This window comes from Ptychodera flava, unplaced genomic scaffold (assembly GCF_041260155.1).
Source record: "Ptychodera flava strain L36383 unplaced genomic scaffold, AS_Pfla_20210202 Scaffold_56__1_contigs__length_877210_pilon, whole genome shotgun sequence".
Classification (NCBI taxonomy): Eukaryota; Metazoa; Hemichordata; class Enteropneusta; family Ptychoderidae; genus Ptychodera; species Ptychodera flava.
The window spans coordinates 519,178-538,388 of record NW_027248378.1 but is presented as its reverse complement, the minus strand read 5'-3'; positions in this window follow the sequence as shown (position 1 = coordinate 538,388).

Here is a 19,211-nt window from a genome sequence, read left to right as displayed (position 1 = left end):
CCCTTGAGCAGGTCAAATTTCGTCACATACTTGGCTTTTCCCATTCGGTCGATGCAATCATCAATCCTCAGGATTGGGAAAGTGTCTGTCTTTGTTAAAGTGTTCACTTTCCTGTAGTCCGTGCACATACGATAACTATGATCTGATTTTGGTACAAGTATGCACGGCGAACTCCAGTTACTTTTACTGGGTTCAATAAAGTCATTGTCCAGCAGGTATTTGACTTCTTCCTGGAGATATTTTGCTTTTGTTGGATTCAGTCTGTATGGATATTGTTTTACAGGCTTACTGTCCCCACCATCAACGTCATGTTAGATGACGTTTGTCCTCGTTGTAACATCTTGAAACAGGTGTTTATATTCATGGAGCAGTTCTTTCACCTGTCGTTATTGTTCTTACTGGAGGTGTGCCAACTTTGTAGACTCCAGCTTCTCCAGGATTTCTGAGTTCTGAAGCTTGACCGAGCCCAGCTTTGAGTTTAGAGTATTTTCACTCAAGTCAGTTTCAGTATCGCTGTCTTTATAAGAGTTTGAACTGACTGCACTGACAGGCTGTGTTTTAGTAGAATTATCCTATCCAAATATGGCTTAAGCATATTTATGTGACATAGCTGTTTTTGTTTTCGCCTGTCAGGTGTTATATGATGTAATTTAAATCACTTATTTTCTTATCAATTAGGTATGGCCCAAAGTAACGAGCATGGAGTGGTTTGCAGGAACCGGAAGTAGAACAAGAACTTTTTGATCTGGTTCAAACTTCCGTTTTGAGGTGTTTTATCGTATTTGATTTTCCTTGACTGCTGAGATGACTCAAGATTTTCTCTGGCTAATTCACATGCTTTAGAGAGTTTTGTACGAAAATCTGACACATATTGTAAAATATTCAGACAATCATCGTCGTCTGATAGGAATTTATCTTTAATGAGCTAAAGTGGGCCCGGACTGTATGTCCAATTACAAGCTCAAATAGGCTAAAACCAAGAGACTCGTGAATTGACTCTCTGAATTCCTTCGTCTCACTGCTTCTCTGTGTCAAAACAGTTGGTCCTAATCATGTTTTTCAAAGTTTGATGAAGTCGCTTAAGAGCACCCTGACTTTCTGGATTATAGGCGGATGACCTATACTGTTTAATGCCTAGCTGATCCATTACTTGTTGAAAAATACCAGACATAAAGTTGGAGCCTTGATCGGACTGGACACATTTAGGGAGGCCAAATAAAGTGAAAAATTTGACTAAAGCTTTCACTATAGTCTTTGTCTTTATGTTTGTCAGTGGTATGGCTGCTGGGAACCGAGTAGATGTACACATAATTGTCAACATATACTCATTTCCTGATCTTGTTTTGGTAGGGACCCAACACAGTCTATAAGTATCCAACTAAATGGTTCTTGAAATGCAGGAATTGGCTGTAAAGGGGCTTTGGAATGGTCTGATTTGGCTTTCCTGCCATTTGACATGTGTGAAAAGTTTTACAGAAATGTGCTACATCCTGCCTGAGATTAGGCCAATAAAAGTGACTGAGAATTTTGTGATAAGTTTTCTTGACACCTAAGTGACCAGCCCAGGGGGTTTCATGGGCCAGGCGCAATATTTCAGCATGGTAGGGCTTTGGAACCACAATTTGATGTTTTATAGCCCAATCGTCATCAACCAAAACTCTGGAGGTCTCCATTTACGCATGAGAATACCAGATTTTGTATAATAGGAAACAGAGCTATCTGAAATTTTACTTTCATCATCTACCCTGTCAAACGAACACAAAATATCTGGGTCTTTGTGTTGTTCTGCAATGAGATTTGATCTAGATAATGTCTGACTTTGGTCAGCAGAAGTTTTACTGGAAGTTTCAAATCCACGAGGGATAACGGAATGATCCGTGTCAAACACCTGACTGAGAAAGGTGTCATTTAAGTCAACATCTGTGACATTATTTTTGAGAGTATTTTGATTCTCAGAAGTTTTCTTTGACATGGCTCGAGTAATGGCACATGAAGGGAAAAGACGGGAATTTCTTCCTCTATTGGCTCTGGATTCTGATCTAAACTAGGATTTTCAGTCACAAGTGGATTAGTAATGACCTTGTCCCCAGCAAGGTCGTTTCCAAGAAGAAGATGAATCCCTTCAAAAGGCAAAAAAGATCGTATACGTAAAGTCACAGGTACAGAAACAAAGTCAAAAGACAAATAGACACTATGGAGAGGAACAATAATAAAGTCACTAGAATCTATTCTGTTAATAAGTACTTTAGAACTTAAAATGACTTTTCAGAAACCGGAAAGGTATCTGCCAACAAAAGGGATTGGAGAAGCCCCGATATCTCTTAAAATTTGACAGGGTAACGGAGAAAAATCACTACAAAGTGATATAAAACCATCATGAATAAATGGTTCGAAAATACCCATAATGCTATCTTGAGAAGAATTGACCTTCACTGATGTATCTTTTTTCAGGATTTCAAGTTGTATACCATCTTTTGTGTTCATTACTTTTAAACAATTTCCATGAAATTCATTATCTTTAAAACTACGCAGATCGATAAACAGACAGAATTTATTCTTTAAAATAATCAACATTATCCATATCAATTTCACACCAGTTCGATCTTCAGCAAAATACCGTCGTGTTTCTGTCCAAAATGTTTTGGTAACATCTTCTGAGCGTATATTTTGTTTGCAATACCTAAATCATTACAGACACAGATGCAATGGATGGATTAAAGAAAAGTTCGCTATTCAGTTCTGACTGATTCTGATTTTTAGTGAAGAGTTTTATGATACCTCTCATGCTACGTCATGGTACATTTATATTTTCATTGATAACCGCTGTTGATTCTTGAATGGGATTGTTCTAAAAATTGCAGTAGACATCGCGAGTGTTTGATTATTGATTGTCTCATATTCCATTTGAATTTTTTTATTTTATAATTGGGTGTAACAACATGATTAGTGACAATTAATTGGGAGATGGGTGCAAGCATAATTTCCCATTCAATATGACTCCCTAACGCTGATGGATATGCAACCCCATGACCTGTTATGAGGGGATGAGACAGACTAATTGCATATTTTGTTTTATATCCCTACAAAAATGTCTTTTAGTACGACTTTAAGATTACTATAAGACCTTTAGCCAGCCTAAAGGACTGCTTTAGGACAAAATTGTCCTAAAAGACTGTCCTTTAGTAATACTGTAGGATAACATTTTCCTATAGGTCATTTCTTTAGTAACATAAAATAAAACTCTTGTCATATAATGTTATCATTTTTGATTTGTAGCTGTTTTTGAGAATTCTTAATTTATTTTCCCAAAATTTATATTCTCAAAATTTCTTCTTTGAAAGTTGTATATATATTACGTTATTCACCTAATTTCTAGTCACACATACATGTAATATCTTATGATTACTGTATTATATTCTTTAAAGCATATGTGGACATTAGTGTGTATTCGGTCAGAATACTGAAGATGTGTTTTATAGTAATTCTGTTATGCATTTAGTATTATTATAAAAATGTTTTATACAGGTATAAAGTATTCTTTAAGGAATATGTATACTAAGAAAGAAATCAGAACTTCTATCCTTTACAAAAAAGTATAGAAAAATAGTCGGTGGACATCATACACTTCTTTTTAATCTACACACAAAAAATAGTTTTATATTTATACGTTCTTTCCTATTTCTCCATCATCTTTGCCATGACGCTGTATTCTACACTTTTTAAGTCCTCTATAGGATGCTCCTTAAGCCCAGAATGCATTTGGGTCTCCAATGCATTATGGGTAGGCATCATCAAAACAATATGGCCGCCACTGAAAAGAACACCAAGGCAGTTGAAGCTCTAAAATGACTGTGTAGCAACATAACCAGGTGTTTGACAGCTTTTATCCTCTGCATTATGGCAAGGTTTTGCTTTGGAAGACTGAAAAGTTACAGATACAGTCAGGTTCACAATGATCCTTTGTCAACATGCGTGTTTAGTGTATAGCCACAGTGTAAGTTGTAGCTTGTTGACTATGGCATAAAGAGGAGTGCAGTTTAAAGGCAAGGTAGTTATGTAGTTAGGGATTTGATTGTGTATACAAATTATCCACAATGCATTGACATTTAAGTGAGACCATTGAGGTAAACGAAAGACCTTTATGGTGAGACAAAGGAGCTATGAAACAAAGGGTTTCGACTGTGTTACATAACAAAACAGGAAGTGGATATCTAATTAATTGTGTGCTCACATATTACCCTCATGAAGCCTGAATTCTTTTTATGCTGGAGACTAAGACCTTGTTTGGCTATTGAATTGTTAAAATTATGGTACTGAAAATTGAATGTTTTGTGTCATCAGTTTGGATACTTGATAATGCAGCATCTACTGAATTGATCACCCCTAACAAAAGTCAAGATATCAGTTTTACACAATTATAGCATGTGGTAGCAAGTCAAAAACATCCTAAAAGGTAGATCTTCATTTCAATGCATAGAATGCTTGTGCAGTTCCAGCTATAAGAGTCAATTTGAATTGTTACATACAGCTTTGCATAATATTTTGTATATCTCAGCAACTTGTCATTTTTTTTACTTCAGAAATAAAGTTTCTTTGTATAAAAATACTAGCTGAATGTATAAATATGACTTTTGTGTCCTTGAATGTTACAGAAAAAGTACATTAATGTATTAAGTGTTCTTTTAAGAAATTTTCAGAGTTGTAATGTAAATAGTATTCCTTAAAGAATACTTAAAACAATTTAAAAGTATTTTTTCAGGATACTATTTATTGTCTTGTAAGAAAACATTTTAAGCATATGTATTCTTTCAATAATTTTGTTGCCATTTAAATAGTATTCTTTAAAGAGTACCTTAAGATTCAAAATAATCTTTAGTAATACTTTTCATATTCCTTAAAGATTCTTTTAGGAAGGGGCCAAAATACTGAAGGTTCTTATAAGAATATTCCTTTAAGATTACTTTAGATCCTAAAAGACATTTTCTTTTAGGCGTCCTAAAAGACACTTTCGAAAGGGATGTGTCAAAAAGTAAAAGATCGTCCACAACAGCGGCATCTGCATTGGCCGTGCCACTTCTCAATTTTCTTAGATTTTCATTCTGAATTCCATACAGTGTTATTTTCGTTCTCTCCTTTTTATGTTTGAAGAGATCGCGATAACATTCAATATGATTATATTTATTCAAATTGAAAAGTGCCTGATCCTCAAATGTGAGAACCATACGCTCGATTATATTTTTTGCAACATTTTGTACTACTCGATTATCTTCGTGTCCCGTTACTTTGAGATCAAAAACCAGGTCAAAAGTATCTGGAACTAGTACTACTCCGCTTTCTAACTTTGGACATCATATGATAAGTGTCTGGCCTGGATCTGCCTCACTTGGATTATGAGCAACCACATGATGAGTTCTTTCTGACTTCATTCCCTGCAGTTTTCGGTTGCTGAAATTCGGTAATAATGATCTATCATATCCCATTTTCGTGTAATGTATATAGTAACTCAGAAAAAAATTACAGTTAAAAAGAAAATGAATCACATCTTCACTTCATGTATTGTATATAGTAACTCAGAAGAAAAATTCAAAAATAAATCACATCTTTACATTAATATTTCCATCTGACTGAAAGATAAATCGATTACCTGTGTCGCGAATCAATCGAAGAACCCAATATTCTTGTACATGTTGGACCTCCATGTCATCATCAACCTCTTGGAATACGTTTATGAATTCTAGTCGCTTAAAGAAGTTAGTCTTTTGACATTCCTTAATGAAAGCTAATATGTTATGATATAGATTATCATCTTTGAGTCAGACACCTGGATTTGCTCGAAGGATATGTCGATTTACTCGTCGGAGTTTGCACCATTCCGATTCGACAGAGAAACCAAACAGGTCTTTATTTTTAGAAAGAAACTTTGTAATATTCTTTTCACCAAACATGCTTGGTCATATATCAATACATAATTTTATTTATTATGACTAATGTTAAACCTGTTAAAAATATCCATAGCTGTTCTCCAACAAATCCGACCACCGATCCTGCTGTTTTTAATTGAAAACTGACAAGGGAACCGATTAAACCTGGTATTGCAGCAGCACTTTTTGCGGCCAATGTTTTTAACCATTCGCCAAATTGCTTTACAATTTCTTTCACTTTTGTATATATTTTGGGCGGACCTGAACCATTGTTTGCTCCAGAGCCGCCAGTTCCTGCTGCCCCTCTCTCGTCCTCCTTTAGTCACAGCCAGGGCAATTTTTGATATTGTCATTCCAAGGGCAGTCAGTATTGCAGTGATTGTAATACCATTTGGTTTAAATAACTCCGTCAGCTTCAGCCTGAGTGACAATTCTGGATCGGAAATTACATCACGAAGAGACCTAGTCGAAGCCAGTCTTTCACGTGCCCCACTGATCATATCATGTTGTACTTCAATTCAATTATTAATTTTAGCTAGTCTTGTTCTGAGTTCGGGTGTAAGTTTTGTCTGCTCTGACATAATTTTATCTCTTTCATTGTAAAGCTCATCAAGACGCATTTTTGCCATCTTTAATTCATCAACAAAAGCTCTGTAGTCAGGGTTTAGATTATTCCATTCATTGATTTTATTTTCGATAGTACGTATTTCATCGGCATTATAGCTAAAATTTACTCGTAAATCTATTTTTCTATCTCTGAGTCGTCCAATGTCGTAGGTTTTCAGTCTATCGGCCTGCCTGTTCATTAACATTTTCGCTTCATTATCAGTCAATTGTGATACCATATCTGGGGCAATTTCTAATATATCTCTTTTAAATTCTGCAGCTCCCTTACCTTTTATTGAGGAGAACATTAAATACCTCTTGCCTTTATTTGATGTCAGCCTGGCATCTCAATAATACAGCTCTCCATTCCTAATACTAGCATTCTCATGCATTAATATTCGTTTATGCTCATCAGTAATCATATTAATATCTAAGTATTGGTCCACCATTTGTTTTGTTATTTCTTCTCTCTGTCCAGTCAAACGATCCACCTGCGGGCTATCAGTTAAAGGATCGCCTTCTGCAAGGGCATTATCATCGTTGAAAAAAGATGTTTCAGCAGTAGCAGCATCATCATCATTCAAATTTGCATCATCGAAATCCTGGAGTGGTATATCTTCTCCTCCTTCTGCCATATTGTCTCTCTATATTACTACAATTATTTTTTATCATCCCTTACATATACAGTAAAAAAATGCACGTCTCAGTTGTTGAAAGCGTTGAACAGTTGGCCGACTATATCAAAAGAACTAGCGCTGCATATCGCCGCAGTTATAAATTGATGGGTCGAATTGATATGGCTCTTAATGTGACTAAGGGAATTCTTGTAAGTTCTGCTGTCATAGCAGCAATTCCAACAGTTCCTGTTCTTTTAGGCGTTGTTATTGATATAATACAAGGAAAAACAGGAGTATCAAAAAGGCGAGAGAAATATAAACATTATTACGTTCAATATAAACAGCTGCTTACACAAATACAAGAAAAAGGCGCAACAACAGAAAACGCCTCAGACCTTATTCAAAACACATTTCATCAGGCACTAGAAATAAAAAACAAGAAGGATGTAGTCCACTGCTAGAGCTTTACATGCAACATTACGGACTAAATGGATATGAAAGTTAATTCCGTTGACACTCCGTCCTATCGGCCATGTTTTGCTGTCTGGATTGTATAACTGTACACGTTTGAATCATTTGGCACCATCATAATTTTACTACGCTTTTCACTACGGATTTCACCAGGTTTTTTCCGTACAAACTGTACAAATTGTGCCCGCTCGGTCTCCTTCCTTCGGAATGCACCAGTTTCAAACAGATCCTTATAGTCTTCAAAGTTCAAATGATGTCTAACATAAACATCGTTTATCCCTTTATTTTTTTTGTCTCCGAAATTGGAGTCTGAAAAGCATACACTTTCGAGCGTATGCCGACAAAATCAAGAATAGGTTCACCATTAAATTAAATTTACCTATCACCTTTTTATTAATCTTTGGAACTCCCATCACATCTTTCATACCACTAGTATCATATATAGACTTCTCACCATTCTGTTCTACATCTTCTTGGACTATATCATTGAAAGTGGTGTCTGCAGAAGGAAGAGGTACACTGTAAATAAAACTGTCAGTATCCATGTAGGCTAATCGTATTCCTTTGAACTGCTTTCGAAAGTAATTGTAATGCGTCTCATACATAAGCAGCTTAGAAAGTTCGAGTACTGCTGCACCAATGAAAACTGGCTTTTTATATTCATATTGATCCCTTTTCAGTTCCAGTAGGGCACTGTTGCAGGAATCGCCATCCTCTTCACTAGTTATGAGAGTTATATGTTTCATCTTTGGATTATACTTCTGAATTTTTTTACGACCACTATCAGTACTACCTGGCCCTCCACAAATTTAAAGTCTCTGTACTTTCGAACGTCTTCTATTGTCTTGCCGAACATTGCATTATTCATAAGCTTATAGAAATTCTTTTCAAAATCTGTCTTTCCCTTTGCCCTCATTTTAGTGTTAAAGTCAATATATCACGCAAGACACGGTGCCTCTTTGAAGGCAAGGGCCCTATGTATTTTTTTTTCGGCCGCATTCCCATCCAAAGATAGATAAGATAAAGATAAGATAAAGATAAAGATAAGATAGATAAGATAGATAACATAAGACATATCTCTCTCTGTCCATAAGACTCGTGATCAATTGATTACCCTGCCTCGGAAATTCATGGTGATGCAGAGCTAGAGGTAGATCGGAATGTTCTTCATGTAATTTGGCCGGATATTCTAAGTCTACTTCTAGAAAATTTGGCGGAAATCTAGCACCGGGTCCCCAATCCAAGCCTGCTCCACCTTCCCATTCTAACCATTCTTCCTTCGTCATCCAATGAAGTCCCCACATTGGCATTGGTTGACTCATTGCCCATCCATAAAGATTATTATCATCGAGATATTTTATTTCGGACAGCAGCTTCTCCGGATCGTAATTCCCGCAAGCTCCACCAGGCTCGTCTGTAGAATAAGCTGGATGATTTGTCTATAAATAATAAATATTACACTGACTGATACCACCTCGAATTCCCCTCTCGATCAAATTCATCTGCTCAGCATCTTGCATGAGTTTAAATTTATAACCTGTATAAAGTAACATAGCATCCCATGTCAAGCCGGGTGCCGAAATATAGTGGGCTGGATCTAACTTATATGCTTCTAAACATGTGTCCCAGAAATTTTCGAATACATTCGCAAGAAGGAAACGTCCATCTCGCAATAGAATTCCATATAATCACGAATCATGCGACATCCAACTTCACCCATACTCGCAATGCATGTTCGTGATCGGACTCCGAAATCCCTTCTTCCGTTAATTGGCTATGAACTTTTTTTCTTGGTGGGAGCTCCTCTTCCAATTGCTCGGGAGAATCTAAATATTCATACGGGAAGAAACCTTTCACCTTCTGAATGTCCAGCTACGAAAGTGGTACTGCCGTACATCCATCCTCTGGCACAGTCTTTGCCAACTTCGCGAGCGATCCAGACATCAACTGAGCACTGTCCATAAACTTTATAGAAAAGAAAGTTTCTTTGTCTCCCTCTCTCCGTCAACAACAATTGTGACACTAAAGATGAATGTTTTCATAAGACACATAATTCCCCCATTACCCGTCTTAGGTATGATATTGGCTCTGGTCCGGTACCCTCCTCTCCTTCAGTAACGATTCATGTAACTTTTTCAAAATAAAAGAACCATCGTATCCCTTCAGATTGTGAAAGTACATAGGAATGGTCCTCGACGGGCGGCACTTTTCACAATAAAAAGTATTTTCATCCTTCACTATTTGGTATCCTGCTTGATGTCCACATGCACTACAGTCTGGATCTTGTAATTAGAAGGATCTTTCATCGGTTTTATTTTCCAATAATACGATTTCGAATAATTCTCAGCCCTTTTCTTCATATCCTTTAGAAATTCTGTAACACAATCTGTACCCGTGAATGTTCTTTTACTAAAAACTTTCAGCTTGTTGCCTGGCCATCGTTCAATCATAACATACGAAAGACAAATTGGAATGTGCAGGCCGGTGCCCTTCTCAATAATTGCCTCAGTATCTGCATACACGACGTAGGGGCAGGGCACCTTCTTCTGATGTCCTTCGAATTGGCACACTTCCTTAGGAAAAACTGGCTGAGCCGTGTCTGTCCCACAGTACACCTGATGTATTTCCAATTCTTCTGTTGATGCAAAACCTTGCTTACAAACCATACAAATACACTTCTGTCTGCGCTCATTCTTTCGATTACTGTTAGAATTAAGAAGGCGATTTAATTTGGTAATTGGTACGAAGTGGCCGCCGCCGGGGACGACTATAAGTAAAATATTTGCTATCTGTGCTGTATCTCCCTTCGGAACAGTTACAGTTCCACTACAGCCACTATATAACACAGTTATGCCGGACAGGTCGGGATCATTTTCGTAGATCTGAAATACTTGAAGTCTGACCCCTGGATTTTGCTGCTCGAAGCGCTTGAATACAGTCTCATCGGCGGGCGTAGGAAATGGTATTCCATCAAAACAGTAGTCAGCCATAAATTTGTCATACGTCTTCCAGTTTCTTCTAGTCTGACCACATTTCTTTTCACGAAACTTTTCATCACCTAACTTTATACTTGAAACGACCGCATATTGGAAGCAGTTCTCGCTGCCAAAAGGTAGAACCAGATCGCTCACACAATGCTTATTTTTTAACCATCCAGGCAGTTGGACTGCGCCGGCCCCCAGTAAAACTTCTACTAGAATTACTTCAAAATTAAGTATCTCCTCGAGAACGAGACCAGAACCCTCAACATTTTCAATTGTATCAAGCATATGGTCGAAGCGTTCTATTAATTGTTGTTTCACATCCGATCCTCTTAAATCTTTTGTGTATATATCTTTTAATTTAACAGGCAATGTACGAATTTGTGTATTACCGTTTTTCGGATCCACTAATTTGACTTCCATTTCTGCATAAACAGAGTACATCTTTCTTATTTTGGTCATACCTTCGATATCGATCATTTCGATATCCTCGACTCGCTTGACTTCAGGAAATTCTTTTCGTAAAACTGCCCCGTCGAATGCTTTTCGTAAGCGGCTTGAAATGTCCATAACAATCTTTATAATATATACTATCCTAAAAAATTAAAAAAAAATATTCTATGATAGGTCATCAAAATCCACTATAATATTAATGTTTCTCGCCTAATCTTTTTCTGCACCTTTGAATGATGTACGTAAGCGAGATTTTTTGTTGTAACAGATAACAAATTTCCTTGGAATAAACTGCAGTGTCACCATTTTCAATGTCCTTTTAATACTTCCTCCAATTTCTTTATTATTTCTTCTCTAAGATCATTGGAATTGAAATTTACTCTCTGTTTTTCACCGAAGGGGTATTCTTCTAGACCAAAAAATAAGCCTGAAGAATCTTCTTCACGTACGAGTTCTATGATGTATGAGTAGTTATGAGTGTCTAGCCTCCTATTTAAATATAAATTTTACTATAACCCAAACGGGATTCAAACCCCCGCACACTCACGGCAACATCGCCTAGCTGATAGGCCTCGCACAAAACCAGTCGGCCACTGCTTCCAACCAAAAAGAGTTGGTCACAGTAACCCACTTAGATGTTGCAATTCTGTGCGCAACCGAGCAACACGGTGTGCGTGGAGCAGACGACACACAGACACAGTACACAGTACACACACATATAGTAATCGGAAAAGCACAAAGCTTTATACTGAGCTATCAGACAGCCCCGGGACGAGTAAATATCCACCAGCAGGACTGTCCACTCAGGTTAAAGAAATATAAATTTTACTATAACCCAAACGGGATTCGAACCCCCACACACTCACGGCAACATCGCCTAGCTGCTAGGCCTCACACAAAACCAGTCGGCCACTGCTTCCAACCCAAAGAGTTGGTCACAGTAACCGACTTAGATGTTGCAATTCTGTGCGCAACCGAGCAACACGGTGTGCGTGGAGCAGATGACACACAGACACAGTACACAGTACATACACATATATAGTAATCGGAAAGCACTAAGCTTTATACTGAGCTATCAGACAGCCTCGGGGACAAGTAAATATCCACCAGCAGGACTGTCCACTCAGGTTAAAGAAATATAAATTTTACTATAACCCAAACGGGATTAAATCGAGTTTAAGTATATCGGACAATTGACTTATCTTATATTCTTTCATGACTGTCTCCATCGTAACTGTACTATATACTATTCTAAAAAAAAAATTAAAAAGAAAAAATAATTATTCTATTCTATGATAGGTCATCAAAATCCACTATAATATTTTTGCCAGCATTTATTTGTTTATATATCTCACCTAATCTTTCTAAGTCGACTAGTTCTTCCGCGTCTTGATTTTCTAGTTTATTAGGCGTGACACAAAATAACCTCTCTATAGTGAAAGAAAGATTACTTTTAAATAAGCGCGGTTTAAATGCTAAGAATTCTATCTTACTACCTTTTCGGATATTACGAGGTACAACAGCAGGATTTTCTCTGGCTGACAATCGGCTCACTGCTTTAAAACCACAGTTCATTTCTTGAACTATATCAATACATGTAGCGAATTCGTCATTGTGAATTCCTCTTTTAAACTGAAATTTAAAATACTATGTCTGTTTGTCGCTCCCTCGCTTCTGATACACTTTATAATAGAATCTACGTATTCACCAAATACTAATTTACCTCCATCACTGATTTAAACGTTTTCTCCACTTTCCAGTATTTTTATTAAGTCTGAAATAGCAAGGATTGCCATTGTCTTATCGCAATATATCTTTACGAAAAATATTTTTTTTTTTTTTTTATATAATATGATATAAACACAAAATGCCATACATATTCATAAATGGACCAACTGGAAGCGTTAAAGGTCATGATGTAATAAATTTGGCGGCGACTCATATACCAGCATTTGACACCGCTACTTTTTCTGACACAATTGCTGACTTTTATGATGGAAAAGTGGAGAGCGCCGATTTTCAGAATAAGTTTATAGAGCATACTCTTAGTTTACAGTCTTCGGCCTACACTGAACGGGCCCTATTGGAACGTGGTTACATCATTTGTAACTCAAGTATAATTCAGAATCTAACTTTTTCTAAAATCTGGGGCGTTTCCGTGGCGTCGGAAGAAAAAAAGATTTTTTCAAAGGCATTCAACGATTTCAACAGTTTCATTATCATATTCAAAGATATGCCTTTTGATTTTTGTAGGCGGAATATTCAGACTCGAGCAAGACAATATGAAATAACCGAGTCCGCCTTAAAAGAACTAGAAGAGATTCATGATAAGTTCAAACAAGTTTTCTAAGAAATTTGTAATGACTACAGACTTCCATGTTTGGTAATTAGTCAACCACTTACGCCTGCCCTTCTCAAGAATATACTTAATCCAACAATTGATACAGAGACAGTCGGACCAGTAGATTTTCCACGAGCTTTTGATTTTGGAATTGCATTGGATGGCGGCAGCCAGGGATTTTTCATAGACGGTTATGGCGAAGGCGAAGTTGAAAAAGCTTATTATCCACCTAATCAAGAACAACAGGAACAACCTCGAGTCTAACTCAATAACCTATACAAACTTCTTAATGCTTGTGAATCTGTGCACGCTTACAATGCTCCGTTTGACTTACAGGCACTTGACATGATGAAGCGGCAAGACTTTGGAGTTACTTGTCTATGGCTCATGTCAGTTGTGTACATTATACTTCAGCCAGAACTTATCAATAAAGCTGAACAAGGGGGACTTGAAAGAACAGTTCATAACAACATGAGAAGTCGCTTTGAAGATCTTGCAAACTTAATATGCTCATCTGGGGTACCACCTCATCCACATACAGCCTGCAAAGATGCAATAAGTGAACATTACTTACGACAATACATGATAAATACTTGGCCAGGTGGTTGGAAGAATGGTGGTAAACTGACACTTTCGGCTTTCAAGAAATTAAGGCTTGCTCCATGGTACTTATTGAATAACTTTCGTAATTACTTACGTTAGTACTTGCATAGTACTTGACCAAGTACCAGCCACAGGAACTACATAAGTACTACAGAGTACTTACGAAGTTCTAATAACATTTTCCTCTGGCTCCCAACTATTGAAACTTTCTGGATAACCTTTCCATTTTATCAGATAATATTTCTTTCCTCTAATTTTTTCGTCTTTAAATTTGTTCTACTCTGTACAGCTCGTCGCACCAGCAGCGGAGGTCTGCAGTTCATCAGAATAGAAAGTGCCGAGTATTTCCTCTCCATTCAGATCTTTTATTTTGTAAACGGGCCGCGTTCCCAGTCCAGCTGCGTACACCACTTTTGAAATAATGAAAATCTCCTCTGTCCAATCAGGTTAATATCCTTTCCTGAAAGTGGTCTTGTACTTTGTAATTCGGACAGATTCTACCGGCTTGAACTAAGGGGTAGCTCCCGTAGCTGCCAACTCAGGGCTGTATAATGTATAAAATGCCTGCCAATCGTTGTCATCTGTTACGTCGACAAGTAGTTCTGGTAGAATATGGAGCCATTCTTGTGTCTGTCAGTATGTGAAGTATTTCCACATCATTTCTTCAGAGTCCGATTAAAACGTTCAACGACACTAGCTTTTTGTCACTGTAGGTGAGAAACCAGTGAATACCTGACTTCTCCAACCATTTCTGCATTTTTCGGTTAGTAAATTCCCGCCACTCATCTGTCTGAAATTTGTCGGGTTGCCTCCCAGATTTCTTAATTATGTCTTGTAGCGCCTTCAGAGTATCATCTGTCGTTTTTTACTGTATAGGCCTAGCCCATGCGTATTTACTGAGCACATCGATTACTGTTAACAAGTATCGAATGTTTTTATTCTCTTTTGCGAAAGGTAATCCGAATTCTACAAGATTTGCTTGCCAAAGGTCGTCTATCAATGATATGGTAACGTGCCTCCCACCCGTAGCACCGCGAGTACGAGGGTACCAGTTTATAAAGTATAAATTATACTATAACCCAAACGGGATTCGAACCCCCACACACTCACGGCAACATCGCCTAGCTGCTAGGCCTCACACAAAACCAGTCGGCCACTGCTTCCAACCCAAAAGAGTTGGTCACAGTAACCGACTTAGATGTTTCAATTCTGTGCGCGACCGAACAACACGGTATGCGTGGAGCAGACGACACACAGACACAGTACACAGACACAGTACACACATATATAGCAATCGGAAAAGCACGAAGCTTTTTACTGAGCTATCAGACAGACTCGGGGACAAGTAAATATCCACCAGCAGAACTGTCCACTAATGTTAAAGAAAGATTATAAGTTAGCTGAGTTTTTAACCAGTCCTGTACCTCTTTCTTAGTAACTTTTAGTCTGCTGGCGCGTGCTGAAAAATATAATTTTTATACACCTCCAAACCAGTTCTTGGGTTGTAATATAATTCTTTAAGAGTTCCTTTGGGAGTTCCTTCGGGCGAAGCCATGATTAGCTATATTATACGAAAAATTGTATGACGTACGGATGCAGTAAATAAAATACCAGTTTACTGAATGGTCTGGATTTCAATTGTCTGATTAGGTCCGTGGCCTCACTTTCTGACACCTCCATTCCATATTCTTTTGTATGTTTTCCCTAAATGGTTTACTAAATTAAATACTAGTATATTGTTGAGTCAGAACCCAGATAGATAATCCGTCGTGTCTTGCGCTGAAACCAAGTTTGACTAAAATGTCACTGCGCTTCTTCATATCTTTGGATGAGGCGCAGTCGTCGAGTATTATTAAAGTGTTCGTGCCGGCCCATTCCTTATGTACAAAGGCTAGAGTTTCATCCACAGCATCGAGTCCGACCGGAAACACAAACACGTTGTCATCGGTGAAAATGAATCTTTTATTATACATTTTATTGTTCATGAATGTCGGACAAATAAATACTACGTAGTCAAATTTCAAAAAGTACGGACCGGTGAGGAGATCCATCACATATTCCGTTTTGCCAGAATTTGTCGGTCCAGTTACAATCATGTTGAATGGTGGGGTCATGTACATCTGATCTATATACTGTACATAAATGTAATGAATATGGCTAAAGATAACAAACCAATTTTGCCGAATTCATGAATAGGATCCGCGCCGGCCTTCCATTCCCGTTCCGAAGGCAATAGGGGAATCCGACTCGTGTCAGCAGCGTCTGCCGTATTAGGTGGCTCATCCTGCCACTTCACAGCATCCTCGTCCCCATCCATCTCATGTTTAGCACTTTCTTTAATTTCTGTGTTTACATCTCCATTTACCCCGAAGACCATAGATTCTGTTGCGTATTGCAATTCATTATTATAACCTGCGATTGCTGGGCCTGAAAGAATGACCATTTTAGACGGCAAGAGAAGTAAATTGGGCAAAACGGCCATATCAAGTTTGACACCAGTATTCGTTATTGTGTCTTGATATCGCCTATAACTGATTACTTTGTCGATATTTTGAATTTTATCTTCGAGGAGAATGCCAAATTTTTTCGGACTTGCTCTGCACTGCCAGTATCGCCCACAATGGTACTATGAATATTTGCTTGTGCGCCAAGTATGCAATATACGTAGGCTTCAAGGCTTTCATTGAGTCTGGCAAGACCGGCCTTTGGTAATCCAGAGTCTCCATTCAGCGGGACGAAACTATTGTATTGCCCCTCTGATCCATCATTTCGGAAGAAATAATAGTGTGGTCGGTCTTTGTCGGGCAGTACATGTTTTTTCTTTCCAAAAATGGTATGTGTATAGAAAACGCCACTGTCAGCGGAGAGGAAAAAGTCGTGACCATTGTATACAGCAGCAGGCTGACGAACGGGCCCACGATTAGTGTAATATTCATAACCATAACCAAGACCTGAGTTTTGGCCTTTTCGATATCAAAAGTCGGACTTCGTTTGACTTATATTTCCAAATTCTGTACAGAGAAGTTCATATTTCACGAGATTGTACGGATTGTTGCCGGCTTTTAAGACCCTCCAGTATGGTCTGGAAGTGCAACCAAATTCGTGAAGGATCCGACGTACTGTAAAATATACATGAAAACGACAGAATGATCGTATTTGCGGCGGAAATTTCTTATCAAGAGATGGGCGAATGATATACCACAACCAGTAGTGCGCATATACGCAATTTATTGCTGGCCACCAGTATTTCAATTATTTTCTTTAGCTGTTGATGAGTGATTACGTTATCTTTAATATATCCCGCGGATGAAAGTAATTTTCTGTTGGCGTTACATATATTTCTAAGTCCATGTGAATAGGTTTTATGTCGTTCGGTTTAGGAGGAATATCAGCATGCTGTACTGTCGGTATATGATTTTTTATTCAATTGAAAAGCAACCGGGAATTCGTCTGTACTCATGATTTACGTGTTTCTATATACAGATAGATTTTAATGGAGGAGAATGTTCATATTCCATATTTTACCTTCGGAACCGGAACGGTTACGGTTCTCATATTCCAGACTATGTTAATACTATATTTCGGATTCAGGTTTAAACGATTTTTTTATTTTTTACTAAGAATAGATAACATACTGCAAACAATGGAGAATTTAATAAAGTCATCGGCAGCGGCAAATACGACAGCAACAGCGGCACTACCATCAGTGCCTTCGGACGCCCGATCCATAATAGAGACAAAGCATGAAAAAATACTCTGTGTCATCGCAAGTGGTCAAAGCAAGTTATTTTTTGGCAAGGAGATTTCAGTTGCAGACATGGAAAAATGGGGGGATGAGATGGTAATTAAAGCCTTCAAAATGTATGAAGCGAAATACAGTTCTCTTATAAGTGATACCATCACTCAAAGTTTCATAGATCTAGGAGCCCGTGCAATAAGTCAGGTAGTTCCAATTGATGACCGAGATAACTATTCAACTGATCTTAAAAAAGATTTTATTCTAAACTGTGAAATAAAACGATTATCAGGACGGATAGCTTACACATATGGACCCCTACTTGCTCTAGTTTCGAACGGTTTAATTACGGGTAAACATGTAGATTTAAAAAAAATCTGGTTTAATATAATACCCGAAATAAATGGATTCAACTTCGCAAGCACCCCAACCATTCCAACACCAACTCAGCAAACGGAAACAGCCCCACCGACTCCGTCACCACATGCCCCTTCGATGACTACCATTCTGAACGAGCCGCAGCGCAATATAGAGAAAATTACATTACCAACGAAGCGTCCAGGGAGAGTTGCTGCAGGGAAGAGAGTAGCAGAATGGAACAGGAAAAGAGGAAGAAGAAACGAAAAGCAATAGCAATAACTAGCGATACGGTAGCAGCAAACTGTATAAGCCTACCGCCTATGACAAAACAACAGTGTGATAGCTAGTATAATAAATGTTATCTTGTTTTAGGAATTATAGGAGTTTCATTGACTGCATTAGGACTATATTTTGGGCATGCTCGGCATATTTGTCCCCTTCGGAATGCTCTTAAGTGACCGAGTCCAGATCGGAAAGGTGAGCCGCTTCAGAAAGCGATGCTTACAGAGCCCCCTACGGAGTCCACCTTTGGAACGATGGTGGAAAGTAAGATTTCTAAACCAAGTCCCGGTCCCTCTACATTGTATGAGATGGATTTGCTCACGCGATAGCATTCAGTAGGAGGAAATTTCGGAAATTATTTTATTTTTCTATTTTATATACGTGTCAGCAATCATGGATACTAAAACAGTTGTAAACACAATGTACGATGGTATTGTAATCGCTGGACTTACAATGGGATATCTAATGATCTCCAGAAAATTTATGAAAATAGATATGGGCGATCCAAGTCGTCCAAATTTCTCTCGATGGGTAAAATAAGGTGGAGCGACTGCAGCAGCTGTTGCGACAAAAGATCTCCTTGAACAGAAAAATATTATTCCTGCAGAACCTTAGACTTTATAATGGACAGTGTTCGGAACGGACAGTCAAATAATATTCCACCGAAGATTATACTTTCAAAATAAATACAGTCAGCTATGACTGCAGCAATGGGAATGACAGTTCTCGGTGCTGTGTTAAATGCAACAGCATTCACAGGAGGAAATATTATCGGTCAAAAGCTTAGCGGGAATGGTGAGGCACTTATGAAGAAAAAATTAGACATGATAAAGCATTAGA